At 38.2% G+C, this 17,313-nt stretch overlaps 1 long non-coding RNA gene across 1 annotated transcript in view; it reads right to left on the bottom strand.

Annotated features, from left to right (window-relative positions):
- Positions 1–17,313, bottom strand: part of LOC119870786 — a 70,774-nt gene that overhangs the window by 44,575 nt on the left and 8,886 nt on the right. Inside the window, exons 3-4 of the long non-coding RNA XR_005353860.1 lie at positions 2,158–2,356; positions 702–745 (exon numbers count right to left, since the gene is read on the bottom strand). This is a non-coding gene — a long non-coding RNA (uncharacterized LOC119870786). The remainder of the gene's footprint in view (positions 1–701; positions 746–2,157; positions 2,357–17,313) is intronic.

Genomic DNA, 17,313 nt, shown 5'->3' with positions numbered 1-17,313 from the left:
GGCACAGGGGCTGTTAAAGAGAAGTTGTGGAGTCATGCCGATCTTAATTATTTGTTTAAATCCTAAATATTTAGATATTTAGAATTTACCTCAGCCAGGCAATATTCAGTAGATCTTTTTATTTATTTTTTTAAGATGTATTTATTTATTTTAGATGGAGGGGGTGGGGCAGAAGGAGAGGGAGAGAAGCAGACTCCCGGCTAAGCACAGAGTCCTTTGTAGGGCTTGATCCTATAACCCTGAGATTACAACCTGAAGTGAAATCAAGAGTTAGATGCTTAACACAATGAACCACTCAGGCCCCAAATCTTTTTATCTTTAGATCATAAACACTTGTTCAAGACTGGAAACTTCTTGAAAGTAAAGACAATCTCTTAATCATTTTGAATTCCTCTAAGTACAGGCACATTTAAATCCCAGCCAGTGAACATTCACAACATTGTCTCAACCATATCCTCAGCAGTCTGGGCACCCACCGCTCTTAATATTAATATATATCTGTGATTAGAGGTCATTTAAAATTATGAATTTCAATGGTAATAATAATAAATATAAACCTAACACAAATATAGCCATTGAACACTACTAAATGACAGTAGAGTAAAATATGTAATGCTAAATTCTCAAAATAATAACACAGGATTTATTAACAGGTAATAGTGGCTACCTGAAGTTCTGCCCCTTACTAGCTGGGCACCTACCTTTAGGCAAGTCACTTGATTTCTCCAGCCTTCAGATTTCTCATCTGTAAAATAGAATATTATTTTCCTTAGAGAGTTGTGATGAGTATTAATGAGTTAATACATGCAAATACTCGTAACAGCTTGCATATAGTACAGGTTTTGGATTATTACTATTATTATTATTGTTATCTATGATGGTGATGGTGATGATCATAAGAGTCATATAGCAATTAGGCGATTTACTTTTCCTATCCTGAAATAAATGTCTGTGCCTCCAAATTGAATATGAAACTGATGAACTAATTGGAAAATGGATAAATAGTCCATTCAAAAGTAAATAAAAAGACTTTTACTTCAAAAATGGAATATCATTCAAGAGTATCAGCTCTCTTAAATTGATATCCATGTTTTAAAAGTAAATATATACATTAAGGAGGGTACATGATGAGATGAGCGCTGGGTGTTATACTGTATGTTGGCAAATTGAATTTAAATAAAATATTTTTTAAAAGTAAATATATATTACAAAAATATCAGGGTCCTCAATGAACAAAAAAATTGCTTCTGAAAATTCAAACACTCCCTAAATAGAATATTAAAAAGACAACAAATCTGATAATAATTTAAAACCACAATTCATGTCAAAACTGTAAGATTTGGAATGTGCATCTATTCTAGAGGACTCCATTAGCTTGCCTTGGGCAGGACTAAACCCTACTACTGCAGAGGGACAATATACACAATCTCTTTTAAATTGCAGGCTCTTTTGTACTCCATATATTTCTCCTCTACCCCAGGACATAATCAATAATCTTACAATTAAGTCAGGATTCTTAATCTTAAATATTCTGAACCAAGTCTCAACTATTCTGGTATGTAGTTTCAAGATAAAATTTAAACACCAATATAGAATAAAACTCTTATTTGGAACTAACATACTAACTTAAACAAATATATACAGAATCAACCTATTTTTAGAGGATATGGTCAGCTGTTCTACTTTCTCAGCCAAAATATTGGTTATATTTATATAAAAGCAACCATAGTTATTGGCTGGCATAAATAATGCCTACGCAAATCTCTCAAGCATTACAATGCCTGCTGTTTATGAAGCCTACATTCTGGCTTTAAATACAAAAGGAAGGTCAAGCTGTGAAGGTCGAAAGAATTTATGACATTGTTCCACTACTAGAGCGTACAGAAGAGGGTATTATTGAAGCCCGGAAGAGCTCTTAAAGAATCAAAAATCAATCCTTTTGTAGCTTGCTGTGGGCTGCAGGCATTTGTGGAAGAGGGAATAAATGCACTAGAAAAATCTTACTTTCACTTGTAAGTAAATACCAAATTAAAAATCCTCTGGCAGTTTGGAGAATAACAAGTGACAAATTTTAAAAAGTAACAAGATGTGCCTGTAACAATGGAATTATTTGCAATCACACTACAGGTGAGGTGTTTTGGGTTTTTTTTCACTTACATAATATTCACAATCAAGCTTTATCCTTTCAGCTCAATTTGTTTTTCTCCTTCTCACCGAAGTGACTGAAAACACCTCATGGGTTTTTTGTTTTGTTTTGTTTTGTTTTTGTTTTTAAAAACAATCATACTTTCTGTAAGACTTGCTTCCTTCTCCATATCTCTTTAATTCCAATTCTCTATGTCAGGACTGATACCATCTGGAAAAGAGGATAAATTAAAGTTATGAACCTTTAAATTAGCTTGATATTTCCAAAAACTAAGAGGAAAAGTTTTTAAATTCTTCAAGGTTGCAAAGTATTTTTTCTTTCTTTCTTTTTTTTTTTTTGCAAGGTATTCCTAGTTAAAATTCATAGCATATTATATTTCTGGCTTTCTAAATGTTACAATTTGTGGCAACTTTTATTTCTGGCTTTCTAAATTAAATTCAAACACAAGCCATAGACTCAAGTTTTGTTTCCAGGATAGTCACTTACTCTACTCACTCATGTATAAAAGAGGTCAAATGTTTTCAGGTCGCATTCATTAGACAAGGGCAGTTTTGTTGAGATATTTCATCATAATATACCACCTTTATCTCTATAACTGAGGAATAACAAAATCAAAAACAAAATTTTGCTTTGTTAGCTAGAGTCCAACTTAACATTGTTTTACATTAAAGCCCTTCTATTTACTAGAATTTGGGGGAAGGGGATAGGAAATCGGAAGGTAACCCCAAGAGATTTTCTCAATAGATAGTATCATAAATTTGTTTTCTCTAGATTTGATAATGTTATAAGATTTAGTAATTGCTATTCATTTAGGACCGTCAATATACTTTTTATCTTTTTTCATAGAAAACAATAACCATGACTTCCAGATTTGATATCTTAGATTATGTCCAAGAAAATAATTGTGAAAGGTATCAGAAAGTTTAAGTCTCCTAAAGAAATACTTTCATAGCAGGATCAAAAAAAGGTGAAAAAGGGGACCTAAAGTAGCTCCTCAGTGTCATCCAAAATTCCTTCACTTATTTCCCCCTGCTATGAAATCCACTCTTAAATTCATTCATTTATATGAATGTATACTATGTGCAAAGGCGTGCCCAGTACCATCAAAGCACATAAAACAATCTACAACCTTATTGAATTTAAACTATAGAGGGGCATTCAAGCAAAGATGATTCGTAGAAATAAAACTAAAGTCAAATTCATTTCACACCAGTTCTATAATTTATTAATTAAAATAACAATTATTTATTTGAAAACACATCTTATATAAAAGGCATATTTTCATTTTGAAAAAACAGTAAATTGCATAGGTATCATGTGATTAAATTTTGAGTATACTGTTTGAGGCATGATGAAGACCACACATTATTTAAAAGTGGTAGCAGTATGCTTTTTCAGAGGTGACCTAAAGAAAACAAACTAGATTATTCATTAAAAGTTTCATGTAAATACTTCACAAATGTGTTATTTATTTTTGAATAATATTAAAACATGTTCTTAAATGATTAGGTTATTTTCCACAGACAACAATTATAAAAAGATTAAGGAGAATAAACATTCATTAACCAACAATAGGGAGGGAGGGGCAAGACGGCGGAAGAGTAGCGTCCCCAAATCACCTGTCCCCACCAAATTACCTAGAAAACCTTCAAATCATCCTGAAAATCTACGAATTCGGCCTGAGATTTAAAGAGAGACCAGCTAGAATGCTACAGTGAGAAGAGTTCGTGCTTCTATCAAGGTAGGAAGATGGGGGGGGGGGGGGGGAAGAAACAAAAGGCCTCCAAGGGGGAGCAAGGAGCCGGGCTGAGGCCCGGGGCGAGTGTCCCCAGGACGGGAGAGCCCCGTCCCGGAGAAGCAGGAGCTGCACCAACCTTCCCGGGCGGAAAGGGGCTCGCAGGGAGTTGGAGCAGGACCCCAGGAGGGCAGGGATGCCCTCGGGTTCCCCGGGACAGTAACAGGCACCTGCGCCCTGGGAGAGTGCGCCGAGCTCCCTAAGGGCTGCAGCGCGCACGGCGGGACCCAGAGCAGTTCAGAGGGGCTCGGGCGGAGGAAGAGGCTCCGTGCAGAGGGGGCTGCTCGGCTCCATGAGCAGCTCAGAGGGGCTCGGGCAGCGGCTCCACAGAGGCGGCTGTGCCGGGAGCGCGAATCCAACAGTGCAGGCCCCGGAGAACAGGGCGCCAGGACACAGCCCAGGATCCAGCCTCCCCCCGTGACAGGCAGAGGCCGGGAGGGCCCAGGACAGCAAGGACGCTCCTGCCCCGAGCTGAGCAGATCAGCGGCCCCGCCCCGGAGCCTCCAGGCCCTGCAGACGGAGAGCTCTGTAGCTACAGCGGGAGCTGACTCCAGGGCTCCAGAGCTGCCCCGGCCTCTGGGGTTGTTCGTCCTGGGGCCTCACGGGGTAAACAACCCCCACTGAGCCCTGCACCAGGCAGGGGGCAGAGCAGCTCCCCCAAGGGCTAACACCTGAAAATCAGCACAACTGGCCCCTCCCCCAGAAGACCAGCTAGACGGACAAGTTCCAGGGGAAGTCAAGGGACTTAAAGTATACAGAAGCAGAAGATACTCCCCCGTGGTTTTTTCTTTTCTTTTCTTTTTTTCTTTTTGATTTCTGTTTGCTTCCCCCACCTTTTTTTTCCTTTCTTTTTCTCTTTTTCTTCTCTTTTTTCTTTTTTTCTTCCTTTTTTCTTTTTCTCTTTTATTTCCTTCTTTCTCTCTCTTTTTCTCCTTTTCCCAATACAACTTGTTTTTTGCCACTCTGCACTGAGCAAAATGACTAGAAGGAAAACCTCACCTCAAAAGAAAGAAACAGTCCTCTCTCCCACAGAGTTACAAAATCTGGATTACAATTCAATGTCAGAAAGCCAATTCAGAAGCACTATTATAAAGCTACTGGTGGCTCTAGAAAAAAGCATAAAGGACTCAAGAGACTTCATGACTGCAGAATTTAGATCCAATCAGGCAGAAATTAAAAATCAATTGAATGAGATGCAATCCAAACTAGAAGTCCTAACGACGAGGGTTAACGAGGTGGAAGAACGAGTGAGTGACAAAGAAGACAGGTTGATGGCAAAGAGGGAAACTGAGGAAAACAGAGACAGACAAACAATTAAAAGACCATGAGGATAGATTAAGGGAAATAAACGACAGCCTGAGGAAGAAAAACCTACGTTTAATTGGGGTTCCCGAGGGCGCCGAAAGGGCCAGAGGGCCAGAATATGTATTTGAACAAATCATAGCTGAAAACTTTCCTAATCTGGGAAGGGAAACAGGCATTCAGATCCAGGAAATAGAGAGATCCCCCCCTAAAATCAATAAAAACCTTCAACACCTCGACATCTAATAGTTAAGCTTGCAAATTCCAAAGATAAAGAGAAGATCCTTAAAGCAGCAAGAGACAAGAAATCCTTGACTTTTATCGGGAGGAGTATTAGGGTAACAGCAGACCTCTCCACAGAGACCTGGCAGGCCAGAAAGGGCTGGCAGGATATATTCAGGGTCCTAAATGAGAAGAACATGCAACCAAGAATACTTTATCCAGCAAGGCTCTCATTCAAAATGGAAGGAGAGATAAAGAACTTCCAAGACAGGCAGCAACTGAAAGAATATGTGACCTCCAAACCAGCTCTGCAAGAAATTTTAAGGGGGACTCTTAAAATTCCCCTTTAAGAAGAAGTTCAGTGGAACAATCCACAAAAACAAGGATGAATAGATATCATGATGACACTAAACTCATATCTCTCAATAGTAACTCTGAACGTGAACGAGCTTAATGACCCCATCAAAAGGCACAGGGTTTCAGACTGGATAAAAAAGTAGGACCCATCTATTTGCTGTCTACAAGAGACTCATTTTAGACAGAAGGACACCTACAGCCTGAAAATAAAAGGTTGGAGAACCATTTACCATTCAAATGGTCCTCAAAAGAAAGCAGGGGTAGCCATCCTCATATCAGATAAACTAAAATTTACCCTGAAGACTGTAGTGAGAGATGAAGAGGGACACTATATCATACTTAAAGGATCTATCCAACAAGAGGACTTAACAATCCTCAATATATATGCCCCGAATGTGGGAGATCCCAAATATTTAAATCAATTAATAACCAAAGTGAAGAAATACTTAGATAATAATACACTTATACTTGGTGACTTCAATGTAGCTCTTTCTATACTCAATAGGTCTTCTAAGCACAATATCTCCAAAGAAACGAGAGCTTTAAATGATACACTGGACCAGATGGATTTCACAGATATCTACAGAACTTTACATCCAAACTCAACTGAATACACATTCTTCTCAAGTGCACATGGAACTTTCTCCAGAATAGACCACATATTGGGTCACAAATCGGGTCTGAACCTATACCAAAACATTGGGATCGTCCCCTGCATATTCTGAGACCATAATGCCTTGAAATTAGAACTAAATCACAACAAGAAGTTTGGAAGGACCTCAAACACGTGGAAGTTAAGGACCATCCTGCTAAAAGATGAAAGGGTCAACCAGGAAATTAAGGAAGAATTAAAAAGATTCATGGAAACTAATGAGAATGAAGATACAACCATTCAAAATCTTTGGGATGCAGCAAAAGCAGTCCTAAGGGGGAAATACATTGCAATACAAGCATCCATCCAAAAACTGGAAAGAACTCAAATATAAAAGCTAACCTTACACATAAAGGAGCTAGAGAAAAAACAGCAAATGGATCCTACACCCAGGATAAGAAGAGAGCTAATAAAGATTCGAGCAGAACTCAACGAAATCAAGACCAGAAGAACTGTGGAACAGATCAACAGAACCAGGAGTTGGTTCTTTGAAAGAATTAATAAGATAGATAAACCATTAGCCAGCATTATTAAAAAGAAGAGAGAGAAGACTCAAATTAATAAAATCATGAATGAGAAAGGAGAGATCACTACCAACACCAAGGAAATACAAACGATTTTAAAAACATATTATGAACAGCTATACGCCAATAAATTAGGCAATCTAGAAGAAATGGACGCATTCGTGGAAAGCCACAAACTACCAAAACTGGAACAGGAAGAAATAGAAAACCTGAACAGGCCAATAACCAGGGAGGAAATTGAAGCAGTCATCAAAAACCTCCCAAGACACAAGAGTCCAGGGCCAGATGGCTTCCCAGGGGAATTCTATCAAACGTTTAAAGAAGAAACCATACCTATTCTACTAAAGCTGTTTGGAAAGATAGAAAGAGATGGAGTACTTCCAAATTCATTCTATGAGGCCAGCATCACCTCAATTCCAAAACCAGACAAAGACCCCACCAAAAAGGAGAATTACAGACCAATATCCCTGATGAACATGGATGCAAAAATTCTCAACAAGATACTAGCCAATAGGATCCAACAGTACATTAAGAAAAGTATTCACCATGACCAAGTAGGATTTATCCCCAGGACACAAGGCTGGTTCAACACTCGTAAAACAATCAATGTGATTCATCATATCAGCAAGAGAAAAACCAAGAACCATATGATCCTCTCATTAGATGCAGAGAAAGCATTTGACAAAATACAGCATCCATTCCTGATCAAAACTCTTCAGAGCGTAGGGATAGAGGGAACATTCCTCGACATCTTAAAAGCCATCTATGAAAAGCCCACAGCAAATATCATACTCAATGGGGAAGCCTTTCCCCTAAGATCAGGAACAGACAGGGATGTCCACTCTCACCACTGCTATTCAACATAGTACTGGAAGTCCTAGCCTCAGCAATCAGGCAACAAAAAGACATTAAAGGCATTCAAATTGGCAAAGAAGAAGTCAAACTCTCCCTCTTCGCCGATGACATGATACTCTACATAGAAAACCCAAAAGTCTCCACCCCAAGATTGCTAGAACTCATACAGCAATTTGGTAGCGTGGCAGGATACAAAATCAATGCCCAGAAATCAATGGCATTTCTATACACTAACAATGAGACTGAAGAAAGAGAAATTAAGGAGTCAATCCCATTTACAATTGCACCCAAAAGCATAAGATACCTAGGAATAAACCTAACCAAAGAGGTGAAGGATCTATACCCTAAAAACTATAGAACACTTCTGAAAGAAATTGAGGAAGACACAAAGAGATGGAAAAATATTCCATGCTCATGGATTGGCAGAATTAATATTGTGAAAATGTCAATGTTACCCAGGGCAATTTACACATTTAATGCAATCCCTATCAAAATACCATGGACTTTCTTCAAAGAGTTAGAACAAATTATTTTAAGATTTGTTTGGAATCAGAAAAGACCCCGAATAGCCAGGGGAATTTTAAAAAAGAAAACCATATCTGGGGGCATCACAGTGCCAGATTTCAGGTTGTACTACAAAGCTGTGGTCATCAATGGACAGTGTAGTACTGGCACAAAAACAGACAAATAGATCAATGGAACAGAATAGAGAACCCAGAAGTGGACCCTGAATTTTATGGTCAACTAATATTTGATAAAGGAGGAAAGACTATCCATTGGAAGAAAGACAGTCTCTTCAATAAATGGTGCTGGGAAAATTGGACATCCACATGCAGAAGAATGAAACTAGACCACTCTCTTGCACCATACACAAAGATAAACTCAAAATGGATGAAAGATCTAAATGTGAGACAAGATTCCATCAAAATCCTAGAGGAGAACACAGGCAACACCCTTTTTGAACTCAGCCACAGTAACTTCTTGCAAGATTCATCCACAAATGCAAAAGAAACAAAAGCAAAAATGAACTATTGGGACTTCATCAAGATAAGAAGTTTTTGCACAGCAAAGGATACAGTCAATGAAACTAAAAGACAACCTACAGAATGGGAGAAGATATTTGCAAATGATGTATCAGATAAAGGGCTAGTTTCCAAGATCTATAAAGAACTTATTAAACTCAACACCAAAGAAACAAGCAATCCAATCATGAAATGTGCAAAAGACATGAACAGAAATCTCACAGACGAAGACATAGACATGGCCAACATGCACATGAGAAAATGCTCTGCATCACTTGCCATCAGGGAAAATACAAATCAAAACCACAATGAGATTCCACCTCACACCAGTGAGAATGGGGAAAATTAACAAGGCAGGAAACCACAAATGTTGGAGAGGATATGGAAAAAAGGGAACCCTCTTACACTGTTGGTGGGAATGTGAACTGGTGCAGCCACTCTGGAAAACTGTGTGGAGGTTCCTCAAAGAGTTAAAAAATAGACCTGCCCTACGACCCAGCAATTGCACTGTTGGGGATTTACCCCAAAGATTCAGATGCAATGAAACGCCGGGACACCTGCACCCCGATGTTTCTAGCAGCAATGTCCACAATAGCCAAACTGTGGAAGGAGCCTCGGTATCCATCGAAAGATGAATGGATAAAGAAGATGTGGTTTATGTATACAATGGAATATTACTCAGCCATTAGAAACGACAAATACCCACCATTTGCTTCAACGTGGATGGAACTGGAGGGTATTATGCTGAGTGAAGTAAGTCAATCGGAGAAGGACAAACATTATATGTTCTCATTCATGTGGGGAATATAAATAATAGTGAAAGGGAATATAAGGGAAGGGAGAAGAAATGTGTGGGAAATATCAGAAAGGGAGACAGAACATAAACACTCCTAACTCTGGGAAACGAACTAGTAGTGATAGAAGGGGAGGAGGGCGGGGGGTGGGGGTGAATGGGTGATGGGCACTGAGGGGGGCACTTGACGGGATGAGCCTTGGGTGTTATTCTCTATGTTGGTAAATTGAACACCAATAAAAAATAAATTTATTATTTAAAAAAAATAATAAAATAATAAAGGGTTAAAAAAATGAAAAAAACAACAACAACAATAAACTCTACATCTATTGCCAAATTCAGAGCACCTGGGAAGAGCCTGAATAATGGCCCCTCCAAAGAAGGACACACCCTAATTTCTAAAATCTGCAAATATGTCACCTTATAAGGCAAAGGGGACTTTGTAGATATAATTAAGATAAAGATATGGAGATGGGAAATTAGCTTGGATCATCCAGGTGGGTTCAATGTAGTCACAAGGGTCCTTATAAAATAAAGAGGGAGGCAGAAAAAAAAAAAGATATATGACAACACAAACAGAGGTCAAAATGATAAGTATCTATAAGCCAAGGAATGTGAGTAGCCTCTAAAGCTAGAAAAGGGAAGGAAATGAATTCTCCCCAAAACTTCCAGAAAGAATCCAGTCCTGCCAACACCTGGATTTTGGCCCAAAGAGACCTATTTTTGATTTCTGACCAAGAAAACTAGAAGGTAATAAATTTGTGTTGGTTTAGGCCATTGGGTTTGTGCTAATTTGCTACAGAAGCAACAGAAAAATAATTACAGCACCTTTTGAGTATTTACTATGTGCAGCTTCACATTTTAAATGTATTATATATCATTTAATCATTCTCAGAGCCCTATAAATACTAGACTAACCTCACCAAGGTGGTGCCATAGGTCAATTTCCTCACAAGAATATAACAATTCAAAAACAAGATACCACTGAAAGAATGCTAGAACAGGAAAGTGAGGCTCCAGCACCCCCATAACCACAGAACAAGACAGACTGCATCACAAGGGTAAGAGAAGCAACTACCTGTTGCCCACACTGCCCCTATGCCAGGCCAGTACAGTAGCACATGAAAACGTCTCTTCTGAGTCTCTAGTTCTTCCAGTGGGAAAAAGAGAACCCACAGGAGTCAACCAGCTTCCCCCCAGCATTGTGGATTGCTTTATGGGAGCCTCTACTCTGATCTCGCCCCAGGGGGATTGCAGGGGACTCAGCAGCCCTCAATCACTGAGAATTTGATTATGACAGAGAAGGGAGGAGGGCCTATAAGCACCAGCACAGAGATCTTAGCAGACTGAGTTCATAACTACAGTGCACAAGTACTAATCCAAACTAGTAGTTTTGCTCATCTGCAGAACCAAGTCAGAGGTACACTCCGATCAGAGAACTCAATGGGGTGCATATATGCCTGGTTTGGATCCTCAAACAAGAAGTTTTGCTGGCCCTAGAGCCTAGTTTGCCCCCACCTAGCAGAAAGCTGAGTGACATATCACCCACTATGGAGAGGGTCTCCTGGCCATATCTGGCCAAAAGGGCTAGGGGAACACCTGAAAGAAGTGTGGAAGAGCATTGAGCAGAGAGGTGAGCCGACTGCCCCCAGAGCAAAGCCAATTCTGAGCATAAAGGATTTTCCTGAAGTGGCCCTTCTCCTTCCTGCCCAGACAAGGGAGCTGAAACACGGCCCCACCCACCGTGGCTCTTGGCCATATGTGACCAGAAGGGCTAGTGAGAATACCTAGAAGTTGTGGGGCCCACTGATGCTTGATCTGACAGAAATGCACGCAGAGCCAATTGTTTTCAGAGCAAAGACAGTGGTTCTATTTGGCCAAGGAACTTGGGGCATGGGTCAGCTTGAGATTAGACAACAAAAATCTTTACCAGTTTTAAAGCTCCTTCTCCCATTGCACCTAAGCAGAAAAACTATTCCCCATTCATTACTGACTTCAGCCTTCAGCCTTCCTGACCAAAGAACCCAACCAGAACACTCAGGAAGCTGTGTAGTCCATTCACCAGCTCTGCTTATAGTATTACTTGAACAGGGAACATAGCATATGAATTTCTCCATCTATAGAGCAAAACCAGTGGCCTCATCTCACCAGAGAATTCAGTGAACAATCTTGCTTCATTTGGGTTCCCAAACAAAGAGCTATACAGGCCCTGGGACCTATCCTGCTGCCCTCCAAGGGCAGAGAAGCAAATTCATAGCCCCATTAGAACCAAACCAGCAGTCCTATCCAACTGTTCTCAGCCAGTGGCACACTAGCTCCATCCCTGACCTCAGATCTCAAACAGTTACCTCACCCCAGAATAGACCACAGTAGCAGGTCTCATCTCCCAGGGATATTACTAGCCAACACTCTCAGAAACCCAAATGAGCTGACTTGTGAGCAACTCTTTCTGCTAAAGCAAACCTGTAAAATCTAGAAAAGGAACTCAATTACTCAAATGCACTGATAGCAATATAAAGAATCAAAAATCATAAAAACAAACAAACAAACAGGTAAACCACCAAAGGAAACTAACATAGCTCTAATAACTGATGTTAAAGAAATAGCTATGAACTGTCAGACAAAAAATTCCAAATAATCCTCTTAAAGTTTAGTGAACTACAAGAACACACAGACAACTAAATGAAATTAGGAAAACATTCATGAACAAAACAAGAAGTTCAACAAAGCAACAGAAGCCATCAGAAAAAACAAAAACCAGAAATTCTAGCATTGAAAAATAAATTATTGAACTGAAGAATTCAGTAAAGAGTTTCAAAAGTAGACTCAACCATGCAGAAGAATAAATCAGTGACCTAGAAATAGAATCATTTCAGGCTAGCACAGTCTAGGATGACATATTCAAAATATTGAAAGAAAAAAAAATCAAGTGAGAATAGTGCACCAAGAAAAGCTTTCTTTCAGAAATGAAGGAGGTGTTGAGTTTAATAAGTTCTTTATAGATCTTGGAAACTAGCCCTTTATCTGATACGTCATTTGCAAATATCTTCTCCCATTCTGTAGGTTGTCTTTTAGTTTTGTTGACTGTATCCTTTGCTGTGCAAAAGCTTCTTATTGTGATGAAGTCCCAATAGTTCATTTTTGCTTTTGTTTCTTTTGCATTCATGATGTATCTTGCAAGAAGTTACTGTGGCCGAGTTCAAAAGGGTGTTGCCTGTGTTCTCCTCTAGGATTTTGATGGACTCTTGTCTCACATTTAGATCTTTCATCCATTTTGAGTTTATCTTTGTGTATGGTGAAAGAGAATGGTCTAGTTTCATTCTTCTGCATGTGGATGTCCAATTTTCCCAGCACCATTTATTGAAGAGACTGTCTTTCTTCCAATGGATAGTCTTTCCTCCTTTATCGAATATTAGTTGACCATAAAGTTCAGGGTCTACTTCTGGGTTCAATCCAATCATGAAATGGGCAAAAGACATGAACAGAAATCTCACAGAGGAAGACATAGACTTGGCCAACACGCACATGAGAAAATGCTCTGCATCACTTGCCATTAGGGAAATACAAATCAAAACCACAATGAGATTCCACCTCACACCAGTGAGAATGGGGAAAATTAACAAGGCAGGAAACCACAAATGTTGGAGAGGATATGGAAAAAAGGGAACCCTCTTACACTGTTGGTGGGAATGTGAACTGGTGCAGCCACTCTGGAAAACTGTGTGGAGGTTCCTCAAAGAGTTAAAAATAGACCTGCCCTACGACCCAGCAATTGCACTGTTGGGGATTTTCCCCAAAGATACAGATGCAATGAAATGCCAGGACACCTGCACCCCGATGTTTCTAGCAGCAATGTCCACGATAGCCAAACTGTGGAAGACCATCGAAAGATGAATGGATAAAGAAGATGTAGTTTATGTATACAATGGAATATTACTCAGCCATTAGAAACGACAAATACCCACCATTTGCTTCAACGTGGATGGAACTGGAGGGTATTATGCTGAGTGAAGTAAGTCAATCAGAGAAGGACAAACATTATATGTTCTCATTCATTTGGGGAATATAAATAATAGTGAAAGGGAATATAAGGGAAGGGAGAAGAAATGTGTGGGAAATATCAGAAAGGGAGACAGAACATAAAGACTCCTAACTCTGGGAAACAAATTAGGGGTGGTGGAAGGGGAGGAGGGTGGGGGGTGGGGGTGAATGGGTGACGGGCACTGAGGGGGGCACTTGACAGGATGAGCACTGGGTGTTATTCTGTATGTTGGTAAATTGAACACCAATAAAAAAATAAATTTATTAAAAAAAATGAAGGAGGGATAAAAACTTTCCAGAGCAAACAAAAGCTGGGTGGCTCAGTCGGTTAAGCATCCGACTTTTGATTTCAGCTCAGATCATGATCTGAGGGTTGTGATATTAAGTCCCACATCAGGCTCTACACTGATCATGGAGCTGGCTTAAGATTTTCTCTCTTCTTCTCCCTCTGCTCCTCCCCCAACTCACACTTGCACTCTCTCTCTCTCTCTCTCTCTCCAAATAAATAAATAAGTAAATAAACAGAATAAAGAAAACCATAACTACAATAATCTTATTATTTATACGATATAAAAAATATGTAAATTGTAACAGCAATAGCCTAAAATGTGAGGGGAAGAAGAAGCAAAAGTGTAAAGTTTAGGGATTGTTTTCAAGTTATTATCACGTTAAAGTAGGGTGTCAGAATTTTAAGATGTTTTATGTAAGCCCCATGGTAACCACAAGGGAAAAACCTGTACCAATTGCACAAAAGAACATGACAAAGAAGTTAAAACTACTGATACCAAAAGACATCAAAACATGAAAAAAGACAGCAAGATAAAAACAAGAAACAACGAATCTACAAAACAACCAGAAGACAACAAAAAGACAGCAGAAAGTCCTTATCTACCAATAATTACTTAAATGTATAGATTAAATTCTCAATCAAAAGAAATAGAATGGCTGAGTGGATTAAAAAAATGATCCAGCAATATGTTTTCTATAGGAGATTCACTTTAGCTTTAAAAGCACACAGAATGAAAGTTAAGGGACAGAAAATCATTTCAAGCAAATGGTGAAAACAACACAACAGGGTTAGCTGTACTTATATTAGACATAATAGACTTTAACTAAATATGGCAAATAGAGACAAAGTCATTTATGTAATGATGAAGGGGTCAATAATAAAACATAACAATTGTAGAAATGTATGTTCCCAATATTGGAGCACCTAAATATATATAAAATAAAATTAACAGACATAAAAGGAAAAATGAATGGTAGTATAATAATAGTTGGGGATTTTAATACCCAAACTCTCAACAATGGGTAGGGCATCTAGACAGAGAATTAATAAGGAAACAGAAGATAGGAGCAATACTATAGACCAAACGGATCTAACAGACATGTACAGAACATTCTATCCAACAACAACAGAATACATATTTTTTCAGGAGCACATGATGAGATGAGCACTGGGTATTACACTATATGTTGGCAAATTGAATTTTATTAATTTTTTTAAAAAGAGCACATGGAACATTTTCTAGGATAACACCATATGTTAGGCCACAAAACAGGCAAATTCAAGAAGACTGAAATCATACCAAGTATCTTTCTGACCACAATGGCATGAAACTAGAACTTAACAGAAAGAGGAAAACTGGAAAATTCATGAACATATAGAAATTATGAATAACTAACAGATCAAAGAAAAAATTAAAGGGGTAACAAAAATGTTTCTTGAGAAAAACAAAATGGAAAACCAATATTTCAGAACTTATGGGATCCAGTGAAAGTATTTCTAAGAGGGAAGTTCATAGAAATAAGTGCCTATAATAAGAAGTAAAAAAGATCTCAAATAAGCCACCAACCTCTACGTCTTAAGGAACTAGAAAAAGAAGAACAACCTGAGCCCAAAGTTAGCAAAAGAAAGGAAATAATAAAGATTAGAATAGAAAAAGAGAACAAAGACAATAGAAAAGATTAACCAAACTAAGAGTTAGTTCTTTAAGAAGATAAACAAAATTGACAAACCCTTAGCTAGGCTAACCAAGGAGAAAAAAAAAAAAAGACCTAAATCAATAAACCTATAAATGAAAAAAGGAGACATTACAACTGATACCACAGAAATACAAAGGATCATTAGAGGCTACTATGAACAACTATATACCAACAAACTAGACAATCTAAAAGAAATGGAGGGATGTCTGGGTGGCTCAGTCAGTTAAGTGTCTAACTCTTGATTTCTGCTCAGGTCATGATCTCAAGGTCATGAGATCAAGCCCTGCCCTGGTCTCCATGCTGAGCAAGGAACCTGCTTAAGATTTACACACATTCTCTCTCTCTCCCCTCTTCTAGTCCCCCCCCCCCCCAATTTCTCTCCACTATCTGAAAAAGAAAGAAACGAAAAATTTCTCAGAAATGTGTACTGCTTACCAAGACTAAATCAAGAAGAAATAGAAAATCTGAATAGACCAATTACTAGTAAGGAGTTTGAATCCATAATCAAAAATCTCTTAATGAAAAAAAGTTCAGGACCAGATGGGTTCACTGGTGAATTTTACCATTTAACAAGGAATTAATACCAATCTTTCTCTAAACTCTCCAAAAAAAACTGAAGGGGAGGAAATACTCCCAACTCATTTTATGAGGCCAGCATTATAATGATTCTAAAACCAGAAAAGGATACTACTAGAAAATTAAAGGCCAAGATACCTGAGAGACATAAATACAAAATTTTCCAAAAAAAAAAAAAAAATGCTAACAAACTGAATGCAGCAACACATTAAAAAGATCATTTTCCATGATCAGATGGGATTTATCGCTGGGGCACAAGGATGGTTCACCATATGCAAATCAATCAATGTGACATATCACATTGATGGAATGAAAGAAAAGAATCATATAATTATCACAATAGATACCAAAAAAGCATTTGACAAAATTTAACATCCATTCATGATAAAAAAATAGTCTCTCCACAAATTAAGCACAGAGGGAAGATATCACAATATAACAATGGTTCATATATGACAAGCTGACAGTTAAAAATCATACTCAACAGTGAAAGGTTAAAAACTTTTCTTCTAAGATAAGGAATAAGACAAGGGTGATCACTCTCACCATTCCTACTCAATATAGTACTAGAAGTCCTAGCTAGAGCAATCAGGCATGAAAAAGAAATAAAATTTATCAGAATTGGAAAGGAAGAAGTAAAATTGTCTCTATTTGTAAATTTTATATATGGAAAATCCAGAAGGCACAACCAAAAACCTGTTAGATCTAATCAACGAATACAGTAATATTGAAAGATATATAACTAGCATACAAAATTCAGTAGAAGTTCTAAACACTAACAACAAATTTTAAGAAAAAGAAGAAACTAATCCCACTTGCAATAACATCAAAAACAATACTTAGAAATAAATTTAATCAAGGAGGTGAAGGATCTCTACTCTGAAAACTACAAGAGAGATTGGTGAAAGAAATAGAAGACAAATAAATGGAAAGCTATGCTATGTTCATGAATCAGAAGCATTAATATTGTTAAAAGGTCAGTTCTACCAAGAGCCATCTATAGATTCAATGTAATAACTATCAAGACTCCAATGGCATTTTT

Source organism: Canis lupus, chromosome 1 (assembly GCF_011100685.1).
Source record: "Canis lupus familiaris isolate Mischka breed German Shepherd chromosome 1, alternate assembly UU_Cfam_GSD_1.0, whole genome shotgun sequence".
Lineage (NCBI taxonomy): Eukaryota > Metazoa > Chordata > Mammalia > Carnivora > Canidae > Canis > Canis lupus.
This window is presented reverse-complemented; position numbering and strand designations above follow the sequence as displayed.